The sequence below is a fragment of the Adiantum capillus-veneris genome, chromosome 8, assembly GCF_014529385.1.
Source record: "Adiantum capillus-veneris isolate H3 chromosome 8, ASM1452938v2, whole genome shotgun sequence".
Lineage (NCBI taxonomy): Eukaryota > Viridiplantae > Streptophyta > Polypodiopsida > Polypodiales > Pteridaceae > Adiantum > Adiantum capillus-veneris.
Window position 1 is genome coordinate 82,846,843 of NC_140938.1, and position 21,824 is coordinate 82,868,666.

The following is a 21,824-nucleotide window of genomic DNA, read 5'->3' on the forward strand; positions in this document are numbered from 1 at the left end:
CTACCATTTGCCTCATGTCTTGCCTTAGCCCATCATCTTGCACTGCTGTAGTGACCACTGCTAACATAACCTGAGTAGTAACAGGAACCACTGGTTCGTGATGAGCCCTTGACATGCGACCTTGTAAAGACTCTATAGGCTGAAATTCAGACCTCATGGGCAAAGACTCCACCCCTAACTGGCTCATTTTCCTCAACTTCCACTCTTTGTTCCTTGATACCTCTAGTGCATCTTCATATGTCCTAGGCTTCTTTAGCTCCACTCTCCAACGTATATCCTCCCAAAGACCATCCAATAACTTGTCCTTCTTCATCATGTTAGGCGGGGGTACCTGTGGTGCTAAGGCCTTGCACATTCGCTCCCATGCCAATGAAAACCTACGTATGTACGCATCTACTGGCTCACCTTCCTTTTGCACCAAAGCCTGTACTTCTTGCCACACTTTATTAGGATCTTCTATCTTCACAAACTCCACTTCCAACCCATGTCGTAGATTGTCCCAACTCAACCTTACACGTGGATCAGCCACACGCAACTCCTCTTCAAATTCTTTAGACCAAACTCGTGCATCACTCTTCAAAAAAATTTGGAGAAGGCGTAACATTTGCGTAGGGTCATGAATCTGGTTGCTAATGCAGGAAACCTCCATCTTTTCCAAAAATTCTTCCACATCTTCATCACTTCTTCCATGAAACTCCGGATAAGAGAAAGCCATGGCTACCCAAATTATGATGCTTTGAGAACCCCTTTGAACACACGTGCAAGAACCCAAAACTTTTGACTACCCAATCCCCAAAAACTTCAATGGAGCTCAACTTTAGATAAGGACAAACACATGCACATCAAATGAATTTTCATAGTTGATCATCGGAATTACAACAGGCAAAGGACGTTCCAAGATCTCTCGTAATCTTCTTGGCCCGAACATAAAGACTATGCGCTACTGGAAAAAAATCTTCCTGGACACATAAACATTTATCTGGATTCTCTGAGTTAAATGAAAAGGAGTGAATTGAGGGCCATTTTAATCATCCATTAAAGCCAACCATGCAGCTCCCAAGAAGGCACACCTGACTTATCCTTTGATTTTGCCAAAATTTCAGCAGCATAACAGCATAAATGGCTCAAAAGACTAAAAAACCAGCCATCATAACTTGAAAAAGAATTGACAGAGTTTCCCCAGAAGTAGAGCAGTGAGAACCCAAAATATAGACTGTAGATGTATGCATAAACTGCCAACAATAGAACCCGAGCATCAAATAGGAATCACTAATACACAGCCTATGGCGAGGTCACGAAAAGGGTGCTCCAGCTATCTGTATCACTGAAAGGATCTCCACATTCGAGAACCCCCCAGCTCAATAAAACATCACGCTATCGACCCTCACACGAAGACTAATGCAAATCGCGTATAGTCAAGTCGCAGAAATGACTATCTTCCAGACCAAGTCTCAGAAATGGCTGGGACTGCCAAATAAAACCAAATATGGCTCCACAAAGGCGTACAATGGCAGTTTCCACAAGTAACGTACAATCCAGTAGACAATGCACTCAAACAGGCGCCAAATGATGCATACCCACAACAACTGCAAGTGACACCACTGCTAGTATATCACTGTACTCCAGCTACCTGTACCCATGTGAATCACCTGTACCTATACCTGTCCCTGTAACCTGTAACCTGTAACCTATAGTCTGCAACCTGTAATCCTGAATCTCGAAGCTTGAAGCTGGAAGCAGAAGGTACTCGAAGAAGATCCTCAGTGGGGGCACCAAAAGAATGTGAGCGGGATGAAAACACACACAGCGCCTCTATAACAACCCGACACACACTCTTGGAATGATACACACACACACACACACACACTATGGGGCACCACTCGGCTTACACAACCACCTGGCCGAGACAGGAAACACACCTATGGAGTGAGAGGAGAGAGACTATCCACTTGCCCACTCCACACAGAGACACACACTCAAAAATTCAGCTCAAAAGAGGAGAATTTCTGATGTTTATATACAAATGAGCTTGGGCCAACACCAATGGGGCAAACAACTCACACAAAATGGGTAAAATATACCAGATACAATCACAAACTAGAGCAGAAACTTCGCTCATAGGAGAAACTTACACAGAAAAAAAAACAGGAAAAGAGTGAGGAATTTGGAAAAATGGACAGCGCCATCGTGTCCTGAATGGCCCAGAACCCCAGTTTACAATGTCAAAGTGCTCAAATCCGACCTCGGATGAGCAGTTTACGGCCAAAACAAGCTCCAAAATGAGCAAAAACACACCTGCGGCTGTTCCTCCTCTCTTCTCCACATTTTTTCTGGTCTTCTCTCTCTTTTTTCAGTTCCCACACTTAGCTTTATTACTTGGGCACCCTTGGTCTTTTAGATGACCTCAAACAGACCCCGAACAGGCCAAAAAGTGACCTCGCAGTGCATAGTTGTCACCTTTTTGCATCATTCGCACACCTGGCACTCAGCTTTTTCTAATAATGCATCTCGCAACCACGTGAAGTGGCCCAAAAAGTGGTCCTCATGATGACCTTTCTACATAATTATCACAAGAAAACACCCAAGCTGTGTCCGTACTCATCCACGTGCAAGTATTGACCCCGTTCGGCCTCCTGACGCCACTAGATGCCATCTGACGCACCTGCTTACCTCATGTCGTCGGCCCTCGGATAGCTTCTCATTATTATAGAAAAAACACATTGGTACTAGTAATAGTGAAAATCGATGCACTATGTACATGCTGCCCTACTTGTACACATGTGGGCCCCATGTAACCACCTGGCTATAGAAATTGGGCAATCCTTTATTTGATGCACCATGCATGTATATGTACATATGCGCAATCCCTTGCTCCAAAAAACTCCTGACACCGGCTTGCCATTATTCTGAGACTTGCTAGTTGCACCTCAATAGGTAAGATTGCCTCCTTACCAAATACCAAATGATATGGGGTGAACCCCAAAGATGTTCGGAATGAAATTCAGTAGGCCCACAAAGCCAGGGGTAGATACTTATCCCAATCCCAGGATGATTGTTAACTTGCTTGGTGACTATTTTACAAATCATTCAATTTACTTTTTCAACTAGGCCATTACATTGAGGGTAATATGGTGTGGAGTGCCTCCTTGTAATGCCAAGTTTTTGCATTAACTCTCCTACCAATATAACAAGCAGGAAAATCTTGCAGGTTGGTTTTGTATGGCCCAGCCTCAATCGCGATGTACACCATTGGTGTAAGACATGTAAGTTGTGTCAAAAGGCCGACACCAGATCACTCATGCCTGAGCCATAGACACCTTCCTTTCATATGGGCCATTTGAAAAATTCCATAGGACCATTGCCTAGGGCCAACTTAGGGGAGTTCTATATCATCATGGGAGTTGACTATATGACTAGATGGGCGGAAGCTACAACCACAACTAGGATCACAGCTGTGGAGGTAACCCAGTTTGTCTATGAACACATTTGTTGCAGGTTTGGCACACCATTAGAAATCATCTCTGATAAAGGGCCAGGTTTCGGGGCAGAATCTAGGGAAAAATACCCGCCACAAACACCATCATGACAACTGGCAATTATCCTAGTAATTAGAGAGAGGGACCTTCCTGAGTACCTGGTCCTTACCCTTATAATACAGATCGTCATTGATAAGTCTATACCTTGTGGACGTCGTGGTGGTGAGCCATTTCTTTTGCACTTTTATAAAATCTGGTGGACATTCCCCTATTTCCAAGAATTACATTATGTCGGGTAAGGCATCACTACCTTGAAATAGAGGGCGCTTTAGCTTTATAGCCCCAACTACCATTTCCTGTAGTCTTTCGCTTGCTAAGGCGTCGGTTTCATGGTTTTGAGCCCTGGGATGTGGTGTAGTTGAACTGATTCAAACTTACCCAAAAAGTTTTTACACAGCTTAAGTGAGTCCTCAAGCTAGAATTCTTACATGTCCATGCTCCATTTACTTGCCTTATCAAAAGTAGAGCATTCCAAAATACATTGAGGCATTTTACTCCTTGTGAGATGCACCATTGTAACCCTTTGGTCAGTGCTGCATACTCACTTTCATTGTTAGAATGTGATTCTAACAAATGGCCAAGCGAAAATACCTTGACACCTTTGTCATCAAAGACCACTATGCCTACAGCTTCTTTGTTGGATGCTCGCTTGTAGGCCCCATCAAGTAGAGAGAGTGTACACTTTCTATCACCGTTGGCTCTGGAAGTGGTTGAGTTTCCACCCCTTTAGATTGCTTTACTTTCTTCTCAAAGTGTTGGTAGGTCATGAGTCCCCCCAAGCTTGCCCCTGTTGTGCTTTCCACCTGTACCGTGTAGTCAAATTCTTGCAAACGAACTAGTCATTTAGTAATCCTAGCGGAAGCATCCATGTGTTGTACCACATAGGGGAACATTTCATCCATGGTTACAATTACAAATTTCCTAGGCAACAAATATGATCAAAACTTTGTAGTTGCAAATCTAAGAACCATGACTAGGTGTTTCGCATGGGTGAAACCTTTCTCTACTGCTGTCATCATGCGACTGGCGAAGTAGACTGGCCTCATAAAAGATGTCGTTGCGTCCTTCTGGAGTAGTACTGTCCCCAAGGAGTCATCACCCACACTTGAGGTGACATAGAACGTTTCGTTCCACTTAGGTGGTTAGATAGTTGGTAGGGTGGCTAAGACCTCCTTTACCTTGTTGTAGTGATGCTCGCTCTCCTCGTCCTATGTGAAAGTCGATCGTTGTGTGAGCTGTTGTAGTGGTAGAACAAGTTGTGATAGTAGATGTATGAATCTACTGAAGTACTTCACCTTTTGTAGAAAAGAGACTAGTTGACGTGTGGTTGTTGGTGAAGGTAGTGTGATGAGTGCGGACACCTTACTTGGATCGGCATTGATACCTTTAGCTGAAATTTAATGGCCTAATAGAATGACTCTACTTTCCCCTATGTGGAACTTGTCTACATCTAACTGCCCTCCTAGGCTTTGTAGCCTTGCTAGACCCTCAGTCACTTTTCCTAAGTGTGAGATGTCAGGGCTATATATACAAAAATCATCAATGAACACTCTTAAGGATGTTCCAAAGAACGGTTGAAAAACATATGTGACATGTCTGTGGAATGTGGCAAGTGCATTTGTGAGACCAAATGCCATAACTCTATAAGCAAAACAACCCCATGGTGTAATGAAAGTGGTTTTTAGTTGATCTTCAAAGGCTATGCGTATTTGAAAAAAGCCAAAATACCCGTCACACATTGTGTAGCATTCAAAACCATCTACTTCATTCAGAATTTCATCCAAGAAAGGGAGAGGGAAATGGTCCCTCTTTGTGGCTGCATTTAGTGGTTTGTAGTCGACAGAGACCCTCCACTTACCATTCTTCTTAGGCGTCACCACTACGGGTGACACCCACTCTGAGTTTTCCACATGATAAATGAATCCTGCTTCCAGTAGCTTCCTTACCTCGGCAAGGAGTTCCTTTTCTTGTATGATCCTCAACCGTCGTAGTTTCTGCACAACTGGCTTTGCCCCTTCCTTCAACTTGATGTGATGCTCCACCGCTGTAATACCTATGATTCTTTCATAGTTGTCAACGAAAAGGTCAGGGAATCCCATCAACATTTTCAAAAATTTGTCTATCTCTTCACTTGTCAATTCCATAGAAAACATAATTTTCAACCTATCCTCTCCTAGGCCAGGCGATTTATTTTCCTCTCTGTTGCTTTGACCTTCTGGTGACGGGTCGCCAATCGTGCTTGCCCTTTGTAGATCTTTCATGATAATGCCCATCACATCGATGGAACTATCGCTCTCATTGGTGGAAATGGTCTCTTCCTCAGAAGTGGAAGACTCACTAGTGGTTTCATCTACTGATGTCTCTAGGTCCATTTTTTTTCGTTTGCCGGTCCTCGTGTCGTAGTAGATTGTTTCCCCCTTCTTACCAGTCATGCGTAGAAGACCAGTGCCTCAGTCTTGCTTTTCCTTCATGAAAATCAACCATGGCCTTCCCAAAATTAATGGATAGCCCTTCCTCTTAGTTGGCATCACAAAAATATCTACTTCTACTTCTACTTTTGTGTCGAAGGCTTTTAGCTTTACGGCACTTACCACACCCGCACATTTTACTTTTGTGTGGTTTGCCATCTTTGCCTTGCATGGAGAAGGCCGATCAACCTTAAGTCCTAGCCAAAGCATCATAGCTTCACTCATTACACAGATTTGTGCGCCACCATCAATGTAGGTGTTTTCAACCCTCTTACCCTTTATGTTGGCGTTGAAGACTGGAAGGATGTCTATGGAGACGGGTGTCTAACCTCACTCCTATCTTATTGCAGATGTAGCGAGAACCACGAATAATTTATCAATCTATGGGATGAAGCTGACTCGAGTAGTGCATAGAGGCTATCAATCTCTTGGAAAACAACAAACAACTCGCATCTAACTCAAGCTACACTCAAGTGATTGAAATCACGAAAAGCCAATCACTCATTGACAAACAAATCACATTCGTTACATGATCAAATGACATCCAAACGTAATGAAACTTCTAGGACATGTTTATAAGACCTAAGAACACATGGTTATGGTCTCAAATCCCACTTTAGGTCAAGTGCGAAAATCGCAATTATTAACAGTAGTGGATTTTTGACCTAGTCATTTTCGACCCAGAATGCATCTAAATGCTTAGCAATGATGCCCCAATACCTCGCCTATACTTAGTTTTTGATTTATAAGCTTAAATTCCTACTTATGATGAAATTAGGTCGCGGGTTGATGACACCAAAAGCTATGAAATACTGTGAAGTGCTTACGTCAATGCATAGAGCTCTTACCTGCGGTTGCAACGCAACAGACGTGACTGCAATGTGACAACCGAGGAGGGAGAAGGAAGCGCAAGAAGGAGAGAGGTGAGTGCTGTTAGCTCACCTGTTTATTTCATTATCCAAAACTTAATAATAACTTATAAAAATTGGCATTTATACCTTAGCCAAGGTTTTTGGTGGTCAAAACTAATAATCTGGGAGCTCTAACTAAAGACAGGTTAATACAATCTGGAAGCTTGTAGCCTCGGCTCATCGATTACAAAGTTTATCCAGAAAATAAGAGTTACAATATTCCCGATTCATCAAAATAATAATTTTTTTTATAACAAGAGCTCCAAAAAATGGTATCCGGGTTAGCTTGTTGCTAACATTCTCCCCCTCCTCGTCCGTGTCGTCCCTTGACACAGCTTTATGGGCTGAAATAATTGTCGGGTTGAAGGTTGGCGAGGCGGTCTTTAAGTGCATGGAGTGTCTTCTCATATCTGATCTTTCTTTCTTTGTCCGGAACCTGTAAAAATTGCATAGGGACTTTGTCCTTTAGCTTGATGACTGAGTAGCCTATGAATTTGGAAGTTAGGTTAATGATCATTGGCCCAAAAATCTTCGTTGGCCAAGTGAAAAACCCTGTGTAGAATGCTTCCTCAAAAGCCAACATATTATGAGATAGCAAGAACATGTAGCAGGCATAGAAGCCATAGAGGACTTCTTCGGAAGGTTGGTCACTTAGGTCAAAGCATAGACCCTTATTGCCCTCAAATAAGGAAATCCACGGTGTTCCTGCTTACTCTGGCTCGTGAAAAACTTCAATGCATGTGAACAACATCCAGCAAAATTTGTAGAGCATAGCACATGAAAGATCAGAGAGACTTTTGAAGAATGCCATGGCGCCTGTCAGGGTTTTCACCATGTATTGCTCTGCCGGTGTTCCCTTCTCTGGAGCTGGCAATCTTGAATAATTCAGCCACGTAGACCGCTTCTTTGTCATTGTCTCATGTGCTTTCCACGTCCTTACTCTTGATACAGGACATAAATTTGGGTCTTTTTGAAGTGCCGTTGAGACAATCTTTTCGATGCATGGGAACCCCCCATATATTTTTGCCCTTTTACCAAAATATTTCCTATTATATAAGTTACTTTTGATTTTTTCTTCCTTTTTCACAAATGTTTTAGCCTTTATTAAATAAATAAGACTTATGCTAATCAATCACGATGTAGCATAAATAAGTAAGCTTTCTTTGTTGATCTCTCTTTTGACCTTAACTATTAAATATATATATTCTAAATTACATTATATATTTTAGTATTTTCTAATATATTTTTCATGTATGTATATTATTCCACCATACCAAATATTTTATTCACTAGTTTTCATTTTCAAACCTCAACCCCAGTTTCAAATTTCAATAATACCTCCATCTAGATGATTGCCAATCTTTTCAAAACTCTAGGTCATGTTTTCATACACATGAAGGAGCTTACACTTGAAGGCAAGAGAGAAGTCCACTCAAAGGGGACCACCAAAAGACCTTTGCAGCCACAAATAATACATTATTTGGATGAATTTTTTAAGTAGATAAGAACCCCGAATCTAAAGGAGCGTTCAACATGAAAGATGTAGCTCGTGATCTCAACTTTTAGCTCAATTTTTTTCAGAATTTTTGGAGTTATGAACACGGAGATATGATTTTTGTAGTGTACCCCAGTTTTCTCATGTAATGGTGACACAGGCCATCCCCAATTTTCTTCCCTCTAGAATGGCTATGGTTCTACAAGTCTTCAAGCATGATTACAAGAGACAAGGATCTTTTAATGAGTTCTTGGCAAGTCTAGAGTGATTCTATCACCATTTTTGGAGGATCCATCCTCATCAACAACTATCCACCTTTGACAATCTCTCTTGTAAATTTCTTACCTCTCTCTTCTCTCCCTAATAAGCTTATGTCTAGCCAAAGTTAGACTATTGTAAATATCTCCTATCCTGTACATCCTATCCACATTCTCTCATCTTCTCTCTCTATTGACTCTGGTATTTTAAATAATGAGGAGACAAGATGGGAGCCACAGTCACATGCACCCCATTTTCCTAGTCACCAAAGTGGGACACTCACCTCAAATAGAAATATTGTTAAATCCTTCCCTATATAAGGAGGCCATGAGAGCTCACTTTGGGGGGAGACACACACACACACACACACACACACACCTATCCATACACACTCTTGTGCTACATGCTTGTAGCATGAACCCTAATCACATAATCACAACACCATCATCATCACCATCACCATGCACAAAAAATGAGCACCACACCTCCACGCCACTTGTAATTAAGGGTTGAAGGAAAATTTCAAGAAGAAGAAGGGTGGACACACTCATGATATTCCTCGCCATCAACTCCCATCTCTCCATTATGCCTCCTACGATCTTGTCCCCTTCTCATTTTCCTGCCATACACTACCTATTGTATTCATCTTTTGCAAGCAATCAACACACTCCATCTTGGTGCCATACTTTGTGTCGCTTTGGATACATCTCATTGTGAGTATGGTATATGCTTGTTCCTTGCCTTTTTTTCCTGCTTATGTAAAGGTGTGCGGATTTGCCACCATACACACACACTCTCTCTCTCCCTCATATTCCTATCATCTTGCTACTTCCATCTTGAGGTGTGCGGATTCGCTACCTCTTGTATGATAAGTGAGCATACTCGCAAGTTTCCCCTACCTCATTATCTTCCTTACTAACATGCATGAGTAGCAAGCCCATTCTCACTCATTCACCGCTCCTCTCACCTTATTCTCCAACCACCCCATTCCACATTTGGGTGTGGATCTTGAAATTGTTTTCCATGGCATGCTTCATTGTGTATATGTATGCGTCCTAGCCGCATATCTTGCTAGGTGGTGCCCCTATTGTGTATCCCCCATGATGAGGCCATTGTGCATAGTCTTGGTGTAGAGGCCACCGGGTCTATTTTTCACTTCGGCCTCTCACCGTATGTGCTCTTGTGAACAAAATCAAGTATCTAGGATTCTTGTTCAGCCAGCTCTTTCTCCACTTGGGGTGGACTTCATCTTCGCCTTCTGTTTGCATGTCTTTATATAGTCATTCCTTAACCTGTAGCAGCTCTACCTTGATCAAGAGACATGGCAGTGATTGTTGATGCCATTGTGCATTGATTTGGTTGGGAGTGAGTTGAGTAACATTGACAGAATGAAGAACTCTCAACTCCCAATCCATTGCTGCTTTCCATTGTTCATCTGTCTCTTGGGAAACCTTCTCCTTAAGTGCATCTTCTTCAACTTTTGACAGCTGGACCATTGGCACTTGATCATCATTTGTGATTGGTACATGAAATTCATCTTCTCCGCCTAGCCCTTCTACCGGCTGTGTTTCCATCTCAGCAAAGAGACTAAGGGAATATCAATGTGGGGTTGTTCTGAAGTACCTGCTTTCTCTTGCGTCTCTTGCTGTTGATAGTCGTTTTTTGGCTCTCTGTAATTTCCATAGTGAGTTACCTCACCCTATCAAATCACTCAAACACTGTGGTTACCCTCACCTTTTCACTGTATATCGGTGTGTGTGAGTTAGGGGACTTTTCCCATATCTTTTTAATAAACCCTCAATTAGCTAGTCATTGGGCTAGTTGAGCCAAAAAAATAAAAAAATAAAATAAAAAAGTATATTATGACCCATTTGCGTGTAAATATTTCATTGTATATAGGGCCTAAATAAAAGGATTTTTCATAATTATTTGGTATTTATTTAAATATTTCTACGGAGGGTGTGCTATTTATGCTATGTACATTGACTCATCATTACCATATTTTTTCTTACCATTTTGCATACTCTTTATTCCATATAAAAATAATCTCATGCAAGCTTCTTTTAGTTTTTGTGTAACTCCATGCCAACAAAAATCCAAAAAAACTAGTTCTATTTATGTGTATATTTTTTCACTATTGTGATTTTTTCCTTTCTACATTTATTCTCTATTACTCTCATAAATTATACCACCACAAATATTCATCTTTTTATGGTAGACTCATAATGAGAGAGATTTATTTTGACCCCTTTATTTTTTTTCCACCTATGTTATTTATATTTGACATGTACATATTCTTTTTAAACCCCTCAATATTTGATTTTCTTAGTTGTAGTATTCACTTATATCATGATCTCAACAATATCTTCAATTATAGACCTACCAAATAAGGTCAAGGGTATGTGGCATGCATGCATGCACTATGGAAGGCTCACTCTTGGAGGCATTCAAAAGAATCATTCAAAGAAGGACCCCACAAGGACTTTGTGCAGTGGAAAAAGATAGTCCGTTTTGCTGAATTTTTAAAGATCACTTACTCTCCGAATTTGAAAAGGTGATACAAACAAAAGTTGTAGCTCGTGGGCTGAACTTTTACCTCAAATTTTTTCATATTTTTTTGAGCTACGAGATGTGAGCTATGATTTTATTGGTGGACCCCAGCTTGCCCATGCTATGCAGCCACACTCCCTCTTCCACTTTATCATTTTTCTGTTTCACACACACTTCTCCACTCATCATCTCCACCTCTCTCACCACTCTTCTCTGCACCCTACTCACCTTCTTCTTAACCTTGAAGAATAAGAGAAACCATGGTGAACTCATGTCTCCTACACACACTTCCATTCCAAAATTGACCACCTAGTCTCATTTTTCCTTATCCATATTACCCATATCTATCAAAAAAACCACAAAATTCAGCCTCTTCTCTTGAAAGACAGCATCATGGTGATTGATTACTCATGTTCACTTACCTTGGCTCCCAAGGAAGGTCAAGAGTGGAAAAAACGTACCGTCAAAGCTAGTGAACCGTCAACAAGCGTCAAAATTGATCCTACTCAAGACACTTGGAGCATCAACATTGTAAGAAATCCATATTTTCTTACTTATTAAGAGTTTATTCTTCCTTATTTGTATCCTAATTGGATACTCCCATTGTAAATATCCAATTCCATTTGTAAATCAATAAAAATACTAACACTAACCTACTATGAAAAGTCCTATCACCTCCACTTCTCTCCTCTCTCTCTTCTTCATCTATCCCCACCAACTTCTTGATAATTCCAATGCAAAAGAAATTAGATAAGTGCTGAAAATCTAACCCAACCATGGTTAGAGGAGTAACCCTAGCCCTCAAAATTGCTATAAAAGGAGGGTGTAGCTAGCACAAAAGGGGGAGCCATAAGCAAGAGCACTATGCTATAGCTTGAGAAGCCAAGCTCAATCTCTTGAGAAGGAGCTCTTGAGTGGAAGCTCATTGGCTTATGCATATGCATGTGTTGTATTAGGAGTGATTAGCAAGGGAGCTCTATGCCATTGTAAGAGAGAGAGTGATCATTCAATTGAGAGTAGGAAATCTATCATTTCTCCTACTAGTGTAAGCCCAACATTTTTTGAATCAAGGAGGGTGGATTTGGACTAAGCGTGGATACTTTGTCTCTCTTCCAACGTGAAGTAATGGACAACAATGATGTGTAAGTGTCTTCAATGGTGTTTTTTTAAAGTTCTTGATAGCTTGTCTCTGGGCGTTGTCATCAATCTAGCCATAAATCCCACATACTGTAAGAGGGCGACAGGGTGGAGAGAACTCCCCTGGCCTTAAGACAGTGATTGGGGTGGCTTTTCTTGTGATGTGTTGTGGTGTAATTTACTCAAGCTATGTTGAACAAATACTAATCTCACTTTGATTTGTGATGACAGATTTGTAAGAAGGTATTAATACAACAAGCACCGCCTCCCCTTTCTCTCTCTTTCTTACATATATAATTGTGTTTGCTTGATCATTGCCGATACATTTCAAAGCAGCCCGAGCACTATCTCTCTCTCTCTCTCTCTCTCTCTCTCTACGCGTCCTAGTTCGCATCCAAAACTAACTGGTGTCCCAAATTTGTGTAGGGTTAGGTTTGTGTGTGTGTTTGTTGTTTTTTCTAACCCCAACCCAATTGAGTAGCACGGGAGCCTAGAAGAGTGCTTAGAGGCCACTCTTCTTGTTGACCGCCCCGGACCGCCTCAAATTGGGGCCCCCACTGAGTACGACTTGTGTACGTTTTGTGTAGGCTCAACCATTAGCATAATCAAGTAGCTTGTATGAATCACAAGAATTTGTATGATCCTTTTATTCCCATTGCAAGACAAAAGGTGCACATAATTGTTAGTACTAAGTTACAATTTCAACGAGTAATTCGTAGAATTTTGGGCCCTCGTAGGTTGGCTGAAATAAAGGCTTCAGTGAATCCTTTTATTTTGCCTCTCATTAGGTACGACCTTAGTGTGGACGTCTATATTTTTGTTTTATTTTAAGAATTAAGGCATGCATAGACCATGGATAATGGCCCAGGAATAGAGGTTTTCCCCTTCCATTTCACTCCACACATTAGAGTAAACATTGCAATTAGTAGAAAAATCCATTTTCAACAGCGTATGGTGTTCATGTTTGGTGCCCAAAGAGTAGGAGAAATTCTCGCGTCACCAAACCCTGTCATCCTACCTCTAATTGATTATCATAGGTCATTTGATGTGAATATTTTTATTTTGTTGTAGAATAGATTGCAATTTAGAAAATATTATTGAAAAAAACAAAACGTGTGTCACTTTGGAATCAATTCAATGGAGAGCCAACGCCAGATGTCTGGATATCCTCTTTTCTTTGGAGAGCCTGGAGAGGATGCAGAATTATTTTTGGCGAATTTCAAGATGTCTTGCCGTATCAAGAGGATAGTAACCGATGTCTTTCCTAGGCTTTTTGCTAAGGACTACACCGATGTGCGTGGAGTAGATGCTGTTCAACACAAAATTGAGTTGAAGCCAGAGGCCACACCTAAGGCTTAGAAGCTACAAAGGCTAGGAGTCATCAAGGAGCAGGCTTTACTCAAGGAGGTAAGAAAGCTTCTAGCAGCAGGTTTCATTTATCCAGTGGAGAATTCAAAGTGGGTCTCTCCCGTCGTTGTCACTCCCAAGAAGAACGGCAAGTGGAGGGTGTGTGTGGATTACCATCCACTCAGTGAGGCAACAAAAAGAGATCACTTTCCCCTCCCATTTCAGGATGAGATACTAAATGCGGTAGCTGGTCATGAAAAGTACACTGTGTGTGATGGTTACTCGGGTTACTTTCAAATAGGTATCGCATTGGAAGATCAGTTGAAAACTGTTAAGAATGGAGCCTGATTTACCCTTGTAATTTTCTGTGGTAAAAGCGCACATTTGTAAGGCCCCCATTATGAGGAGAAGCCATCGTGCGTGAAGGAAAATCACTCACCGGAAGCCAAAATTTTCATGGACAAGAATCAGGGGCAACTCTGCCCCCGAGACTTTTTTTTTCGCCGAAATATTCCTTTTCGCCGGAATATTATGGCCGGATGGCGGCCGAAAAGTGGTCGGAAAACAACTGGTCGGTTGGCCGGTGGCCGGTAGTCAATGGCCGATGGCCGGTGGTCGGAAGTCAATGGGCGGTGGCCGGTGGCCGGAAGTCAATGGCCGGTGTCCGGTGGCCGAATTTAAAAGCGGACTTGTCTTCTCAAGGGCGGCCACACATGGGCGGATTGGAGGGTCCGATTTGGACTTATTCGCACAAGAGCGTCTACACATGGTTGTCTCTCATAAGAGAGGGCAGCCCTTTTGGCCTATAAAAGGAGGCCATTTCTACACACATTTCATAGTGTGAAGTTGATGCAACAAGGTGAGTGTGAGGTGGTGAGAGTGAAGCAAGGCGGGATCTCTATAAAGGGTTTAATCCCTTTGTAAACTACTTCTTCTTTTGAAGTGCTAAAGCCATTGAGTGGCTGCTTTCCCGTGGACGTAGCCCACATTGGGTGAACCACGTATATCGTGTGTACTCTCTCTGTCTCTCTCTACTCTATAATCTCTTGTGTGTGAAATCTATCTCTCTCCATTAAGTAATTTACTCAAAAATCTATTTAGCTACGTCTTATTTTCTAACTGGTATCAGAGCAAGGTTTGCTCGTAGCTAAATTATCTCAAGGAAAGGATTCCTTGAATTGAGTGGGAGTTATGGCGGAGGAAGGGAAGCTCAAGATTGAGAAGATCAACGGCAAAAACTACCAACATTGGAAGATGCAGATTGAAGACTATCTCTACCAGAAGGACCTCTATTTGCCGTTGAACTGGCAATGGGAACAAGCCGGTTAAGCTTGGCATCAACGGTGGCCTTCAATGTTTCGCAGATGAAGACCACGGAGGACTTGATGAAGTCACTTGACGACTTCTACGAGAAACCATCGGCATCCAATAAGGTATTTCTTATGAAGCGCTTGTTCAATCTAAATATGGCAGAGAATGGTTCAGTTGCAGAACACTTAAATGACTTTAACACAAACATAAGTCAACTTCGATTAGTGAAAATCAATTTCGATGACGAAGTGCGAGCTCTCCTTATACTATCATCTCTACCTAATAGTTGGGATAGCCTTGTGATGGCTGTAAGTAATTCTATCTCTGGCACAAATACTCTTAAGTTTGATGATGTTGTGGGTGTTCTCCTAAGCGAGGAAATACGAAGGAGAAGCACAGGAGAATCATCAAGTGGTGCATTGTCAGTGGAAACAAGAGCAAGGCTTAAGGAGAGGTTCAAAAGCCAAAAGGGTCGTGATCGCTCAAGACGGAGCAAGTCACACACAAAGTCAGTTCTTGAATGTTGGAAGTGCGGCAAGAAGGGCCACATCAATTAGGATTGTTGGTCCAAGAAGAATAAGGAGTCAGAGTCTCAAGACAACAAGCCAACATCATAGGCCAACGTGGCAGGTAAAGTAGAGCAAGATGCTCTAATTCTCTCATTAGACAATGTGTCTAATTCTTGGATAGTAGATTCCGGGGCTTCATTCCATGCGACACCACACAAGCAACATTTCCAAGACTACACCAAAGGTAATTTTGGGTATGTATACTTGGGAGGTGATGAATCTTGTGAGATTGTCGGCAAAGGTACATTTTCTGTCAAAACTGCGAACGGAAATGAATGGAAGCTTAAAGATGTTAGGCATGTTCGTTCTCTTCGAAAAAATTTAATCTCTACAGGACAATTGGAAGATGAAGGTCACAACATTGCATTCGGAAACAAACGGTGGAAGATCTCAAAGGGATCTTTGGTGGTTGCCAAGGGAGAAAAGGGTTGTACGCTTTACTTGTGTACTATTAGCACACAACCTTCAGCTTGTGCAGCGACTACAAAAGTTGACAGTGCGGTGTGGCACTACCGACTTGGGCATATGAGTGCCAAAGGAATGCAAATGCTTCAAACAAAGAAGCTTCTACTAGGTTTGAAAGAAGTGGACTTAGAGTTCTGTGAAGATTGTGTTTATGGTAAACAAAAGAGGGTAAAATTTCAAAAATCAGGAAATGAAAGAAAAAATAAAAAACTTGAGTTGGTTCATTCTGATGTTTGGAGTCCTGCAAGTACACCATCACTTGGTGGCTCATTGTACTATGTAACATTCATAGACGATGCGACTAGAAAAACATGGGTTTATGTCATGAAGAATAAATCCGATGTATTTTCCATATTTCAAAGGTGGAAAGCCTTTGTGGAGAATGAAACATGTACCAAGGTTAAATGCCTCGGATCCGACAATGGAGGCAAAGGACAACCCCAAGGACACCTTAACAAAATGGGATTTCGGAAAGGATGAACAGGACAATCATGGAGCAAGCACGAAGCATGTGGCTACATGTAGGCCTACCGCTTGAGCTTTGGGCGGAAGCTGTAAGTACGTCTGTGTACTTAATCAATCGGTCACCCTCAACGGCATTGGATGGGGGAGTTCCAGAAGAGGCATGGACAGGTAAACCGGTGAATTATGCATTTCTCAAAGTGTTTAGGTGTGAGGCTTTTATGCACATAGATAGAAGCCTAAGATCAAAGCTAGATGCAAAGTCCAAAAAGTGTTTCTTCATTGGCTATGGAGAAGGAGACTTTGGGTATCGCCTATGGAATCCTGAAGATGGTAAAATCTTAAGGAGTAGGGATGTAATTTTTAACGAAAAAAATATGTACAAAGATTACTTGGAAAGAAAAAAAACAAAAGAAACATGTGATGAGTACATGGAGCTTGAGGACGGTGAAGACTCAAGGACTGGAAACGGTGACAATGTGCAACAACGTCAACCAAATGAGGAGCCTCAACCTATTCCTCGAAGATCTACAAGAGCAAGTAGACCTCCAGAAAGGTTTGTTCCTTCCTTCAACCATCTCTTGATCTCAGATTCTGGAGAGCCAGAATCATACGAAGAAGCTATGCAACATGAATCCAAAGAAGAATGGACGAAGAGCATGCAAGTGGAGATGGAGTCACTACATCCCAACCAAACATGGGAGTTGGTTGAGTTGCCTAAAGGTAAGCGGGCACTTCAAAACAAATGGGTGTACAAGCTGAAGGAAGAAGAATGTGGGAAGAAAAGGTACAAGTCTACGCTTGTGGTAAAAGGGTTTTCTCAAAAGAAAGGTATTGACTTCAATGAAATATTTTCTCCTGTTGTAAAAATGAACTCAATTAGGCTTGTCTTAAGCCTTGTGGCTGCTCATGATTTAAATCACGAGCAAATGGATGTAAATACGGCATTCCCTCACGGTGACTTAGAGGAGGAAATCTACATGCTTCAACCAAAGGGGTATGAAGTAAAAGGTAAGGAGAAAATGGTTTGCAGATTAAAGAAGAGCTTGTATGGTTTAAAGCAAGCATCAAGACAATGGTACTTGAAGTTTGATCAATGGATGTTGGATCATGGATTCACAAGATGCAACTCGGATCACTGCATCTACACGAAGAATTTGGGAGATGGGAAATTCATCATCCTAATGTTGTATGTTGATGACATGTTGATTGCAAGTGCTAACATGCAGGACATCAAAAACCTAAAAGAGGAGCTGTCCAAATCTTTTTCAATGAAAGATTTAGGTGCTGCAAAGAGGATACTTGGTATGAAAATATCAAGGGACAGGATGAAGAAGACAATAAAGCTATCTCAAGAAGATTACATCAAGAAGGTACTAGAAAGGTTTGCAATGCAAAATGCAAAACCAGTTTCTACACCTTTGGCTAGTCATTTTAAACTAACGAAGGATATGTGTCCAAAGACACAAGAGGAGATAGCCTATATGTCTAAAGTTCCATATGCTGCAGCGGTAGGTTCTCTAATGTATGCTATGGTCTGGACAAGGCTAGACATTGCACATGCAGTGGGAGTTGTGAGTAGGTTCATGGACAACCCAGGTAAAGAGCATTGGCAAGCTGTGAAGTGGATACTTAGGTATCTAAAAGGGACAACAACAAATGCTTTGTATTTTGGAGGAACTGGTATTTTTCTAGAAGGGTATGCTGATGCAGATATGGCAGGTGACAAAGATACTCGAAGGAGCACTACTGGCTATGTGTTCACAGTTGGAGGCACAGGAGTAAGCTGGGCTTCAAAGCTGCAGAAAGTGGTTTCACTTTCTACAACGGAAGCAGAGTATGTAGCAATGAGTGTCAATTTTTTGATAGCTTTTTGGAGCTTTCTCACATAGTTTAGGTCTTTCTAAGTTGCATGCAACCACTCTTGTGTTCACTTAGATGTTTCTAAGTTTTATCTATTTTTGCAAGTTTGATGCATGTACTCCAATCCCTTCACAACAACAACATTAGTGTATTAATAAAAGCTCCAACCCAACCCAACCCAAACTTCTATGTATGCCATTCTTGTAGAGAAACCTACAAGGCTTCAACAAAAAAAAGTACAAGCACTACCATCAATTCATAAAGATTCCTCAAAAGCATTAATCTTTATGATCCAAAATAGTACAAGGCAAAAATCATGCCATCGAAGAGATTGTTTTACAGGAACATGCCAAAATAAAGCCTCGTAAAGTGTACAAATCACCCACCAAAATGTCAAAAAAGGGAAAGCATACTACTAGGCATTTATTTTTTCTCTACTTCTTTGAAGGAGTAAACTATCGGGGTTGATTCAAGATGAAAGTGAGATCTCTTTCACGTAGTGTTGGTTGATGTATAATCATATGCTGCTTACCATCCAACCCAAGAATCTGTGTGTAGACAAAGTATAGGTGCTTACAAGCCAAGTAAGATTTTGTTGCTTTCTCCCGGCCTTGAAAATCAGGGCATGTACAGTAGGGCTCCATAGCCACATGCACATCATATACATCTTGAGTTAATATCTTGAACACAGCATGACGAGCAGGCACCAAAATTATCTCTTGCACAAAACAAGCTTCCATACGTGCTCCCATTTCCATGAGTTTACTTGCCTCCTTAGAGATACCGGACCTCCATTTTTTGCTGCGCTTGCTAGAGGTTCCCACTGTCTCCCTTTCCTTGACAACATTTGGAGAAGGAGCTCTAATCACAAAACCTGCCCCTAGCAAACCAGCGTACTCCTCCTTTGATACACCTGTTCCACTCTCTACTAGCCAAGTTGTTGGCCTTTCCGGTGGTGACAATACTTGTTTGGCCACAACTTCAGTGTGATGCACATCATGGCCACAAAACCACATCCATTGGTGTTGCCTCTAGTCTTTGTAAGTTCTCTCTCCCCAAAAGCATGGGGCCAAAAGTCCTGGAGACCTACTTTGCATGACATTCTCACATCTTCTCCCTTCAAGCACGCCAAAACACTTACGAGAGACATTTTGAGGCATTCTTCTCATTGCCCAATGACCCCTTGGCAAAGCAATCTCAAAATCACCAATAACGTATTCACTAATAGAAGGTATGGTGTCATCTATTATGTCATTATTTGCATGAATCTCCTCATCTGTGGAATCCGTATTCACATCAAATCTTTGTCCCTCTTGCTTCATGTCCATATCAAACAAAATATTTCGTGGTCGTCCGCGCTCTTTTCGTTGTCTAGACTCCATCACATAACCAGGCTTATGAGAAGCTGTTTCTGCAAATCCTCTAGCCTTCTTTCTTTGCACTGTTTCCCTGTCTCCATGCAATAAAGGTTGCCCATAAAATGGTTTTCCTGCCACTGCCCCTTGGAGAGCACGTGCCAACACAAGTGGGCTAAGAGTTTTTTCTTTATTTCTTGATCTCTCTAGATATGTTTGGATATCTGGACCAAGCCCTATGTATCTACCTGTTAGATAGCCATGTTGCTTTGTGCATTGAATGTATGCATTGATGACATCAGTGGCGCATGCATCATACAAAGAAATTTTTTTGCTACTGTCTTCTCCAGCAAGCCAAGAAGCATGAATGGTCTCTGACAAATTGGTACTCGAAACTTGAGCCTTTTCCCAAGGACTCATAGATATCTGCATTCCACCAAAAAAAACTTTGAATTAGTGAAATCAAAAAATAGAGAAGGTTGTGGTGAGGCTCATGATTGTATCATACTTCATTGTGTAAGCTACCCCATTGAGATATCCTTGTCTCCCACCACTTGAACCATTTCTCCAATGACTTGATATTCTCACTTGCAACATTATCTGCCCGCCATTTTCTAATTGCTTCTGCTTGCTTCATTGCCAAACCCATTGTCCTTGAATTGCGCCAAGTCTCACACATTTCTTTGTGGATACCAAACTTTTCTTTGGCTATATATTTTTTAGTATGTTTATGTAGACTTTGCTCCCAGTGGAAGAGACAAGACCTTTCCCTTCCATTCATGACATTATTTGGCCCTTCATTGAAAATTGTACGCACGGCAGCCCAATTTGCTCCAGCCTCATCAGCCATAAATCCTGCAAAGTCTGCCGATGGATAACCTTCTTGAGCCAACACATTATTAAGAGATCTCCAAAATAGGACTTGTGCGTCTGTATCCTCCTCTTTGGTGTCACAAACCTCTATAACCATCAATCCCTTCAAACTAAAGAAAAAAGAAAAATCTTAGTTACAAAAAGTTTGCAAATGTGCAATAACAAAATGCTACAACACACCAAAAGACTACCTCGGATCATAAACAGAGCATGACATAGTTGCCCATCCATCTATTCTATGTGTGTGATCAAAATGTACCCAAGCAGCACTCAAATCTCCATTTCCTCCTCGACGCATGCGATTGACAAGGTCTATACCAGACCCTGGACCTTTTGTTGACATCTTAAAGATGTAACACTTATCATTTGGCCCACCTTGCCCAGTGAAACGACTTCCATGAAAGTAAGGAAAGTGACATTTTTTCTTCAAAAGCATAATGTGGTCAAACCCATCCCCAACAATCAAGTCTTGTTGTCTTTTCTCATTAGCTACCATTATCTTAAATCTGTCAAAAAAAGTCATAAATTAAAATAACCTTGTAGTACTGAAAAATCTAAATGTTAAATGTTTTACCTTTGATTTTGAACTAGTGGAATCATTTCTTCCAATACATTTGAGAGCTCTGACTCCCCCATTTTTAGTTCATCTGAACCAACAATAGCATCAACCAATAATTTTCTAGCGACAATCATCTGAACTCTTCTTGGTCCACTCCTTCTATCCACCTTCAAGACACTTGCAACCATCTTCCGTATTCTCTCTATTGTGGCTCTTGACGTACCCGCTTGAACTTCATGCAAGTGATGACCTACGTGAATCATCATTCTTGTAAGCTTCGGATCTGAGGGAAAAATGTAGTACACTTTGCAAGAGCAAGTACACTCACAGAAAACAACTTTTTTGCAATAATGACAAGTGATACGCAGGTTTTCGTCTTCACATAGAAGCCCTTTGTTGACTTGCTTATCTAGGTAACCATGAAAGAAGGATACATTGAACTTGGTGTTGTTCAAATAATAGGGACAAAGAACTCTGTGACAAACTAATGATACCAAGCAATAACTAAGCCTAACAGTACAATTTATGGACATGTTAGTTTTATGTGGCCTAGTCCAAAAATGACCATCGAATTTTTGCTCCATCCCTTCCATCCTTTTACAAACTTCTTCAATGGGGGGTAGCTCGAAGGCAATGTCACCATCATAAACCTGTGGAAGCTCAGT